Raw genomic sequence first — 11,672 nt, 5'->3', positions numbered from 1 at the left:
AGTGCAAAATACAAATCTAGGAATTAAGTCTTTCATATCCCAACGACGAGCGAACAAATTAAACTTATTAAACTAATTTTTGACGGTCGCCATACCAGAATTCCAAACTACAAAGCTTCTCTTGTTTTGCAGATTCAGTCATTCGGAATTTCTGAATTGGAAAATAATTTGATACGAATTGTATGATTCACACACAATTCTCACGCTCAATGCTTGATTTTTGAACGCAAAAATAGTAATTTGTCCCAATGTTCCATCTTCGTTGGCGTATGTCGACTGTAGAGGGTGAGCGTCGATAAGACAGTTTATGCTCTACAGGTAGCTTTTTCCACGACCCGTATACTGAGAGCTGTCAGGCCAACCCGGTGGGTTGGTAGTTGTTTGGCTGGCAACATACACATGCTGGTAGGGTTCCCACACATTCGTAATTTAGCCGCTTGTTTATGCTTTCGAAGCGCTTTAGTCGGGTAACATTATTCTCGTGGTCTGCTTCAGTCTGAGACGAACTCCCAACGCCGGTGTGTGAAGAAAAAAGTTTTCCTATCGCTAGTAGAGCAGTGTGACGTTTTGCTAAAAATTTATGTGCGGTGTGATTTGGATTGTTGAAAAGGAAAGTTTTCAATTGACCCCAGGATAGATTGGAGCTAAAGGTTATCTAAAAAGGTATTGTGGATTTACGCTAAACCGTTTATCTATATCCGGTCTTTGATGAAAACATGCCTATCGAGCTGTTTTGTTTTGCGTTTGGAGCGTCTGGAATCAAACGCGTGTAAAATGAAATTAAAAATGGCTGTCCCACGACTGTCATGGTCCCATAATGCGACCATCGAAAATGGTGCCGTGTTTTTTTTGTTTGACGTCGTATCGTTCTATAAACAATACTTAATTTTTCAAAATTAGTCATGAATTGGTCGGGATTCTTTTGGCACCAGAATGTCGCATTGAGGGCTCGCTTTATTTCTTCCCAGAAAAGAAACTATAGCGAGCCATTTTATGTGTTTCAAAATGTGCTGATAAAGTTTCACCACACGTCCTGTCCCATCGTGTAGGAACATATCGGCTTCGTCGACATAAATGATTGCAAAGCTGAGCCTATGCGCTTGCATCATCATTTTTGTGAATCGTGTTGTTGGAAGCAAACAAAAGGAAGAAAACAAATCGCACTCTTCTCTTGTGGTTCGAAATTCTGTGCATGAACGGAATAAAAAAATATGGTTTCAAATAACAACACCAGCCAGGAAACGTCTGGGTTTGCAGCTTAAACTCCTTCGCCGCTCGAGTAGAAGTGATGATTGGTTATGTTTGAATCAACCAACCAATTCCATCACATTGTTAAGCGAAGCGAAAGGCTCCATCAAAGGGAGGCTTTCTTGGCACTTGAAATCGAAAATGTAAGCAAGATCAAATTACTTGCAAGTGTTTCTTGCCAAAGTTATCTTAGGACTATTTTCCAATTCAAATCCTATGGGATTCAAAGTGGAGAACCAGCTCCAACAGATTATGCCTAGACAAAAGCGAAAAATTTAATATGGATTTAGCATCCAGCTTCTAGAATACTTAAATCTCACTCCGAAACTTTGAATCCTTTATCTGAATTCTGAATTTTAAATTGTACTCCGAGTTCTGTATCTGAACTCTGTATTGTGAATTCTGATAATTGAACCTGAATTCTGAATCTGAAAAGATCTGAATTCTGATTTTTTAGCCAAAATTGTGAATCTGAATTCTGATTCTGGATCTGAATACTGATTCTGGATCTGAATCCTGATTTTTGAATCTGCATCTTAATTCTGAATCTGAATTCTGAATCTAAATTCTGAATCTTAATCTAAATTCTGAATCTGTATTCTGAATCTGAATTTTGAATCTGAATTCTGAATCTGAATTCTGAAACTGAACTCAGAATCCTAATTCTGAATTCTGAATTTTGAATTTTGAATCTGAATTCTGAACCTGAATTCTGAATCTTAACTTTGAATCTGAATTCTGAATCTGAATCTGAATTCTGATACTGAATTCACAATCCGAATTTGGAATCTGAATTCTGAATCTGAATCTGAATTCTGAATCTGAATTCTGAATCTGAATTCTGAATCTGAATTCTGGAACTAAATTCTTAATCTAAATTCTGAACTCTTAATCTGAATTCTGAATTTCAATCTGAATTCTGAATCTGAACTCTTAATCTGAACTCTTAATCTGAATTTTAGATCTTTATTCTGAATCTGAATTCTGAATCTGAAACCTGAAGCTGAATTCTGAATCTGAATTCGGAATCTGAATTCTCAATCTGAATCTGAATTCTCAAACTGAATTCTAAATCGGAATTCTGAATCTGAAATATTCTGAATTCTGAATCTGTATTCTTAATAGGTACTCTGATGTTTTAATCTGAATTCTGAATATGAATCTGATATCTGAATTTGAATTCTGAATCTGAATTCCTAATCTGAGTTCTGAATTCTGAACCAGAATTCTGATTCTGAGTTCTGATTCTGAATTCTGAATCTGAATTCTGAATCTGAATTCTGAATCTGAATTCTGAATCTGAATTCTGAATCTGAATTCTGAATCTGAATTCTGAATCTGAATTCTGAATCTGAATTCTGAATCTGAATTCCGAATTTGAATCTGAATTCAGAATCTGAATTCCGAATCTGAATATGAATTCTGAAATCTGAATCATGAATCTGAATTCTGGATCTGAATTCTGAATCTGAATTCTTTTTTTTTTAATATTTTTCATTTTGAGTATTAATAAAAAAAGAATTCATATTCAGAATTCAGATTCAGAATTTAGATTCAGAATTCAGATTCAGAATTCAGATTCAGAATTCAGATTCAGAATTCAGATTCAGAATTCAGATTCAGAATTCAGATTCAGAATTCAGATTCAGTATTCAGATTCAGAATTCAGATTCAGAATTCAGATTCAGAATTCAAATTCAGAATTCAGATTCAGAATTCAGATTCAGAATTCAGATTCAGAATTCAGAATTCAGATTCAGAATTCAGATTCAGAATTCAGATTCAGAATTCAGATTCAGAATTCATATTCAGAATTCAGATTCAGAATTCAGATTCAGAATTCAGATTCTTTAAGATAAGTTAACCACCGTTAATTAAGTTTTGTAAATTATTTTTCGGCATATCGGTGAAATGTATATTCTTGGAGAAAGAATATCAGAAATGAAATTTTATGAAGATGGATAGAAAAGTGAGAAGAAAATTTGACAGATGTTGAAAAGAGCGAAAGAGCATTTTTGCGAGGAAAACTTATTAACGTACACCATACTTTACCCCGCAACATTTCATTATTTAGGAGAAGTAGTACCGGGATAGAGGTGGCACTACCTTAACCTATACAATGAAATCTGGTTGGTCCGAAGTCTACATGTGGTGAACACGTATACCCCGGACGGGCTGCCATGGAATTCAGATTCAGAATTCAGATTCAGAATTCAGATTCAGAATTCAGATTCAGAATTCAGATTCAGAATTCAGATTCAGAATTCAGATTCAGAATTCAGATTCAGAATTCAGATTCAGAATTCAGATTCAGAATTCAGATTCAGAATTCAGATTCAGAATTCAGATTCAGAATTCAGATTCAGAATTCAGATTCAGAATTCAGATTCAGAATTCAGATTCAGAATTCAGATTCAGAATTCAGATTCAGAATTCAGATTCAGAATTCAGATTCAGAATTCAGATTCAGAATTCAGATTCAGAATTCAGATTCAGAATTCAGATTCAGAATTCAGATTCAGAATTCAGATTCAGAATTCAGATTCAGAATTCAGATTCAGAATTCAGATTCAGAATTCAGATTCAGAATTCAGATTCAGAATTCAGATTCAGAATTCAGATTCAGAATTCAGATTCAGAATTCAGATTCAGAATTCAGATTCAGAATTCAGATTCAGAATTCAGATTCAGAATTCAGATTCAGAATTCAGATTCAGAATTCAGATTCAGAATTCAGATTCAGAATTCAGATTCAGAATTCAGATTCAGAATTCAGATTCAGAATTCAGATTCAGAATTCAGATTCAGAATTCAGATTCAGAATTCAGATTCAGAATTCATATTCAGAATTCAGATTCAGAATTCAGAATTCAGAATTCAGAATTCAGATTCAGAATTCAGATTCAGAATTCAGATTCAGAATTCAGATTCAGAATTCAGATTCAGAATTCAGATTCAGAATTCAGATTCAGAATTCAGATTCAGAATTCAGATTCAGAATTCAGATTCAGAATTCAGATTCAGAATTCAGATTCAGAATTCAGATTCAGAATTCAGATTCAGAATTCAGATTCAGAATTCAGATTCAGAATTCAGATTCAGAATTCAGATTCAGAATTCAGATTCAGAATTCAGATTCAGAATTCAGATTCAGAATTCAGATTCAGAATTCAGATTCAGAATTCAGATTCAGAATTCAGATTCAGAATTCAGATTCAGAATTCAGATTCAGAATTCAGAATTCAGATTCAGAATTCAGATTCAGAATTCAGATTCAGAATTCAGATTCAGAATTCAGATTCAGAATTCAGATTCAGAATTCAGATTCAGAATTCAGATTCAGAATTCAGATTCAGAATTCAGATTCAGAATTCAGATTCAGAATTCAGATTCAGAATTCAGATTCAGAATTCAGATTCAGAATTCAGATTCAGAATTCAGATTCAGAATTCAGATTCAGAATTCATATTCAGAATTCAGATTCAGAATTCAGAATTCAGAATTCAGAATTCAGATTCAGAATTCAGATTCAGAATTCAGATTCAGAATTCAGATTCAGAATTCAGATTCAGAATTCAGATTCAGAATTCAGATTCAGAATTCAGATTCAGAATTCAGATTCAGAATTCAGAATTCAGATTCAGAATTCAGATTCAAAATTCAGATTCAGAATTCAGATTCAGAATTCAGATTCAGAATTCAGATTCAGAATTCAGATTCAGAATTCAGATTCAGAATTCAGATTCAGAATTCAGATTCAGAATTCAGATTCAGAATTCAGATTCAGAATTCAGATTCAGAATTCAGATTCAGAATTCAGATTCAGAATTCAGATTCAGAATTCAGATTCAGAATTCAGATTCAGAATTCAGATTCAGAATTCAGATTCAGAATTCAGATTCAGAATTCAGATTCAGAATTCAGATTCAGAATTCAGATTCAGAATTCAGATTCAGAATTCAGATTCAGAATTCAGATTCAGAATTCAGATTCAGAATTCAGATTCAGAATTCAGATTCAGAATTCAGATTCAGAATTCAGATTCAGAATTCAGATTCAGAATTCAGATTCAGAATTCAGATTCAGAATTCAGATTCAGAGTTCAGATTCAGAATTCAGATTCAGAATTCAGATTCAGAATTCAGATTCAGAATTCAGATTCAGAATTCAGATTCAGAATTCAGATTCAAAATTCAGATTCAGAATTCAGATTCAGATTCAAAATTCAGATTCAGAATTCAGATTCAGATTCAGAATTCTATTCTGAATTCTGAAACCAGAATTCTGAATTCTGTTTATGAATTCTGAATCTGAATCTGAGTTCTGAATTCTGAATTCTGAATCTGAATCTGAATTTAGAATCCGAATTCTGAAACTGAATTCTGAATCAGAATTATGAACTCTGAATCTGAATTCTGAATCTGAACTCTGAACTTGAAACTAAATTTTGAATTCTTAATTTGAGTTCTGAATCTGAATTTTGAATCTGAATTCCGAATCTAAAACTCAATTTGAATCTGAATTCTGAATCTGAATTCGAATCCGAATTAAAAATCTGAATCCTGAACCTTAATTCAGGATTCTGATTCAAATTCTGAGTTTTGCAAATTAATTCTGAATCCTCGATTTGAATTGTTTCTGAATTTAAATTGTTTTTCGAGTTGTTTTTCGATTAGTTTGGAATTCTTGATTCTTATTTTAGAATTAGACATTTTTCTGAATCTGGGATTTTGTTCTTTGTTTTAAATTTTAATATTAACTTTTTTATTCTGCTTTTAAAGTTTTTCGAAGTGCAAAAATCTGTTAATTTTTTTGCTATAGTTTTGTCTCAATAAGACGAACTAACACTTTTTTGTGTGATTCGTGTGACTGAATTTATTTGAATATTCATTTTTTTAACGGGTTAGTAGTTTTTAAAAATCATAAATTTTTTTATGAAGATTTTGTTAAATTCTCGAACATTTATATGCGTATTTTTGGCGTTTCTCTCTGTAAATTAATTTCTTAAATAATCTCCCCATTTTATTTCTTAGCTAATAAAATTGTAAATAATCTTAGACCTACTTTGAGAAAGTTCTTTTATCTGTGAAATATTTTGCTAAAGTCAATTTAACAGCCTCGGTGCGTAAACATCCATTGAAGTGTGTGATGGAAAAGAAGTGAGTTTTTATTGCTTTGCTAGAATACCAAAGGTAAGTGATTTTCTTTTAAGAAAAAATATTGAACCATGCAAATATTGGCAATCAGTTTTCCGAAAACTTGTTGTTTGTTTACTTCGGAAATTTTCCTGTTCAATTCGTTGTTCTTTTTTGTTATCTTTTGGAATTGTTTTAAATAAGAGAAAATTCTTCGTAAGTTTGAAAGGTGAAGAGGATTTGATGTTTTCAATTTCAAAGTTCGATGAAATTGATTCGCAATTGCTAGTTTTAGCAGTTGCACACTAGCCAAGAATTTTTATTTCAAGAATATGAGAACTGAACAAAAGCCTTTGAATAAGTTTTAAGAATAGAAAATTACTTTAGTAATCGGTTACATATGTTTCTGTTAGCGGATTTTCATACAGAAAGATTTTTATGAAGAAATTAAAGACCCATGAAAAATTCAAAAATGTATCATCAAGGTTCAAAACCACTTTTCTTGATATTAACTTGATTTTAAAACTTTTTTATTCATTCAAAAACGTACATAAATATATTAGAAAACCCATACCCACGGAGAGGACCCAAAGGCCTCGCTTGAACATACGCCCATATCAAAAAGTCGATGGGGTTCACATCCAGACTGCTTGGAGGTCAAAGATGCTTCGGCCAATACTTCATATTTTCCTCCAGTCAGGTTTGGGTCTGTTTCAAGGTATGGTACGGGCTCCATCTTATTGGAAAACTGATTCTTTAAAATGTCCACGTGGACTTCAATATTACCCTTCACTCCAGCTTTCATGAAAACCGGAGGCTTCTTCAATTCATTCGAAGCAACCACTTTAAACACCATGACTCCGGTGAGATGCTTGGAGCAAGCTCACTGGTTTTGGGAAAAAGTGGAAGAAATTTTGTAGTTTTTAGCACATTTTGAAAATTTTGCCATGCAAAAACATTTTCAAGATCTGTGGCCTTCAAGTTTATTAACAACACGTGTTGTACTTTCGCAAGCTGTGATGCAAAAATAGCAGTATTTCTATCACATACAGCTGAAATAGAAATAGTGATGTAAAATAATACAAAGCCCAAAAATCTTGAAAACATATTTGCATGGCAAAATTTTCAAAATGTCAAAATTTCTACCACTTTTTCCCAACACCAGTGAACTTGCACTTAGTAGTTAACTTGAATTTCACATTAATTCATTCAATCCGTACGTGAATTGGAGATCTCTGAGATCACGATGATTAGCTGCTTCTTCTTCGCTCTTTGCCTTTAATGATGCATTTAAGTCATCTTTGATCAATCGTTGCATGAAAGAATTCGAGATATTCGCTTCCTTTGCCAGAATCCGGATTCCATTGTTTACGTCATCTGACAGATAAAGCACTGATCATAAAGGTTAGAGCAAGGTTATTTGATCACAAGGTTTTCTGACTTTGTCAGAAAGTAGGCTAGGAGAGCGCGGTGAGGTTCAGTGAGTTTGTTTGTAAACATCGTAAAATTTGTTCGAGCTGAGGGCTTTGTTGGTAAACAAACTCCACGAACTCCATAGAAGCCAAATCAAAATGGCAGAATCGGGAGTTTCTCATATCGTTACACCTCCTATATACACACATCTTGGGTTAGAGCTAATCAATGAGGTACACTTTTACTAAGGTGAAATATAAACATTAACAAAGCCTGCGTCGCAACGCACCTGGGAGCTATCCCAGGTAAAATGTGTCTTCGGTGTTGTCGTCTGTCGTCACTTTTGTCATCGTAACTATGTATGTTTACGAAGAAAAAAACTTTACTAATACCTTTGCAACGTTCTCATCACCTATCTTTCCACCTTTGATAATACCCCACTAACAATTTTCTACGAAAATCGTCAAAAACAATATACCACCGGCTCTTAAAAATTTTCGCTTTTTTATGGGTCGTACTGTACTCTGGGGGAGAAAGACTGAATAAAAAAAGAAAACAAATCTTTCAAACGTCAAATTTCTCTCATCAATCTACCGATCAGTGCGAAGGTTCAAAATTCTACTTTCTTATTAAGTGAATTTCAATAAAAAAAAATTGAAGCTGAAAAGCATTAGTTTTGCATAATACAATGATTTAATTAGGTTTTGTTTTGCTCTGGCTAAATTCTTACATGAACAGGCGTATTGAGTCGCTCAAATTTCGCTAATGTTTTAAAATCTTATAAATAAAAATTGTTTGATTAATGGTTGTTCTTAAAAATAGCTTAAATAACAGATTTAGATTTTGGGTAGTTCCCATGGCCCGAACAACATTTTTATACAGTTCAAAGTTTATATTTACGACGCACCTTTTTGACGATTTTTGGTTCGAGCTTGTACATCTGTTCTCTGTGATAGAAGTTAGGTTTAACAAAAAAACATAATTGTTAGATTTAAATTGGGCGTGTGGTGTCATCAGCAGCAAGGCTGCAAGCAACATAGTTCGCAAGGTCGATATTGCATGTGGGTTGCATGCAATCTGCAATAACTCGCCCAAACGAGCTAGATGGAGCAAGAAAGAAGAATGCGGAGCGGAAACCCAAGAAGAAGAGTCGTTGACTCAGCCTCTTTTTTCTTCCGGCGTTCGTGCGTTGAAGACGTTATTGTCCAAGCTCCGTGTTGTTGAGACTTGTGATGTTTTGAACCCACAATCGTTATTTATTTGTGCGAAGTTCTTGTGTTTGTTGTTCACCGTTTTCGTCACCGTCGCACGATTCGGCCTAGCTCGCTTCTGGCGGGCTACGTCTAACCGTAATAGGACGTTTGGCCTCTGGTTCAGAAAGGAACCATAATCGTCAAGGAGGCCCATCTCTCGGGACTCGAGACAAGCTTTTCGAGTCTCTAATTCCAAAGGAGAGCCCTTCTCAGCGCGGTCAATACGGTCTTGCCGTGGCCCGCTGATTGTGTCAAGGAAGGAAGACGCCGTTTAAACCCTTACCCGCTTGTCATCGCCTGACCAGCACCATCAAACAGCAAAAGGTAATTCACGGGAAGCGTTTCCGGAAGTTTTCCGTTTTTAATAAATTTCGTTTTACTTCCGTCCAATTCATTTTTTGTTAATTGCTTTGTTGTTAAAAACCCACAGTTTGTATTGTAAAATTTGTCCGCATTCCCATTCGAATACCCAGCCGTAGGCCGACCCTGAGACCTAGTCAAAGGAGTCTTCTACGACTGAGCTAAAATTATCCGGGAGTTGCTGGCCAAAAGTCTCATTTATTTGACGATCCTTCCAACAATCGAACACATGTTGCTTGGCCAGATTCGACCCAAAAAATCCAACCATAAGAAACAGCAGAGGAGGAAAAACGCTGATAATAGTTAGCCGGGTAGGCAAGAAACTTCGGTTTATGCATAAAATATGGAACATCTAGCTCCATAACAAACCATAACAAACAACAAACGATCGCTCTTTTTGGGACGGGTAGTCGAAATTACCCTTCCATTTTTTTCTCATCTCGTTTTCCTGAGTTTGCTGTGCAGTTCAATTTTGTCAAAACTTGAGAAAAAAGAAATGTCTTTCGTGGTGGGTAGTCGACAGAACAGTGTGTTCGATTGTTTTCAGTTCATCCCGGATCGATCGACATAAGGTCCTCGATTGTGGGTAGTATTTATTTATTGAGGATCGACGCCCGAGTTAGTTCTTCTTCCGCCGCCTTTGGTGACTCATTTGACGCATGAGAGTTTCAAGACGAGACGTTTGTTGCAAGCCACGTTTTCGAGAGACGCTTTCTGTTCCATTATCAGTAACACGGTTATTTGAGACTACAAAGTGTTTGATCTATCGGTTTCTTCGGCTAATTTAAGAAACGCTCGTAGGTACGTGAACTCAATGTTTTGAGTTGTGTTGATAGTGGTTGTTTGAACTAAAGAAATCTTTCTGTGTTTGCAGGTAGGTTGATGTGCTCATTTTATTGATTAGATTTTATTAACAACTTAAAATAACAGTTCACAGTGGTCCAGGGCGAGATTTTATCGTATCAAAATTAATTACGAAGATACTATAACGGATAGACAAAGTACTCATCAAAATATGCGGCGTGTCATTTTTCTCATGATTTTCACACAAAAACTTTTTTCAGTGAATAGATATAGCCAAATTGTCTTCGAAAAAGTTGTAGCCATCAGTTTTTCAGGCAACATTATGACGTTTTGTAAGCGCCCATCATCAAGCGAGTTTTATTTTTTTCAGTATTGAAATGTTAGGGTGTGGTGTAGTATTTTTTTTTTTGTTTTTATGACACTTTGTGGTGACAAAAGAAGAAATCGATATTTGTTCCGGCCTAAATTGAGATGTCATGAGCGTCTTCAACACTTAAAGTTGAAGGTTCAACCTTTCATGTTCAATAGGCGATGGAAGGGCTGCCAGGTTTGGGTGATGGTTTTGCATTTGTGTCGCTTAAATTTAACAACTTTAGACAGAATTTACGGGTTTTCTTAAGGAGAGTAAACTTATGTATTTTACGCTTCCATCGCCTAATTTTAGAACCCAGTAAACATTTTTGTAGGTATATTTGTCAACAACTTTGTTATACGATTCATATAAATTATAGAATGATCGTATAAAACTCGAAAAAACACCATTTACCTACCATAGTAGAAGAAGAAGTAGATTCATATTTTTAACTGCTGTCTAGATCGATAAGAACTACATCAATTGGAAGATATTCAACATCTTATTCGTACATCCTGAAAGTTTGAAAGAGAGCGCAAGATTAGCTCTCAATTTTAGCCATCTTTTTGCACTGCTAATCGTAGAGAGAGCAACAAGGTAGTTTTCTTACTTGAATTCCGCGTGGGAAAACTTGGTAGCAAACATGGCGGACTTTTTATCGTTTCTGATTTATACCGACTTTAAGTAACCATTTTTTCGATCGTTTACTTCTTTGGTAGGAATTGCGTTACGCATAAACGTTTTTAACGACTTGAGCTATCATTTCTAGTGCGATTTTATGTTTGCTGGGGAAGAGTTGTTAACTTCATCTCAAATAATTCTCTGGGGAGTTTCGATCAAAAAAGATACCTATTTCGGTTCTAATCACTCCGCGCGTGATAAATTCTGCTAAACCATCATTTATTATGTGGGAAAAATTCAAGGAAATCGATCAGATTACTCTGAAAGCCTTATTTAACTAGATTTTTCCTACGATTGACATGAATAGCTGGATAAAGTAAAATGGACAATTTGGTTTTAGGATGTATACGGAATGTTCGGTTCGAAAGATTTTGAAGATACAAGAAAAAGTTTCTATAGGATCAAGAAAATCTACCGCGGAAGAAA

The 11,672-nt window shown here is 34.7% G+C and overlaps 1 protein-coding gene across 4 annotated transcripts in view; it reads left to right on the top strand.

Annotated features, from left to right (window-relative positions):
- Positions 1-459: 459 nt before the first annotated feature.
- LOC129744308 (protein aubergine-like) overlaps positions 460-11,672 on the top strand; it is a 49,362-nt gene continuing 38,149 nt past the window's right edge. Inside the window, exons 1-2 of one of the 4 annotated variants that reach the window (XM_055736775.1) lie at positions 463-663; positions 6,353-6,440. The gene's annotated coding sequence lies outside the window, so the exon portion shown is untranslated. Of the gene's footprint in view, positions 664-6,352; positions 6,441-9,045; positions 9,374-11,672 lie in introns of those variants that run through there. The other 3 variants (XM_055736778.1, XM_055736774.1, XM_055736776.1) reach the window with 3 other exon arrangements.

Source organism: Uranotaenia lowii, chromosome 2, assembly GCF_029784155.1.
Source record: "Uranotaenia lowii strain MFRU-FL chromosome 2, ASM2978415v1, whole genome shotgun sequence".
NCBI classification, from domain to species: Eukaryota; Metazoa; Arthropoda; class Insecta; order Diptera; family Culicidae; genus Uranotaenia; species Uranotaenia lowii.
Note: the sequence above shows the minus strand (reverse complement) of the source record. Positions and strands in the feature narration are given on the sequence as shown.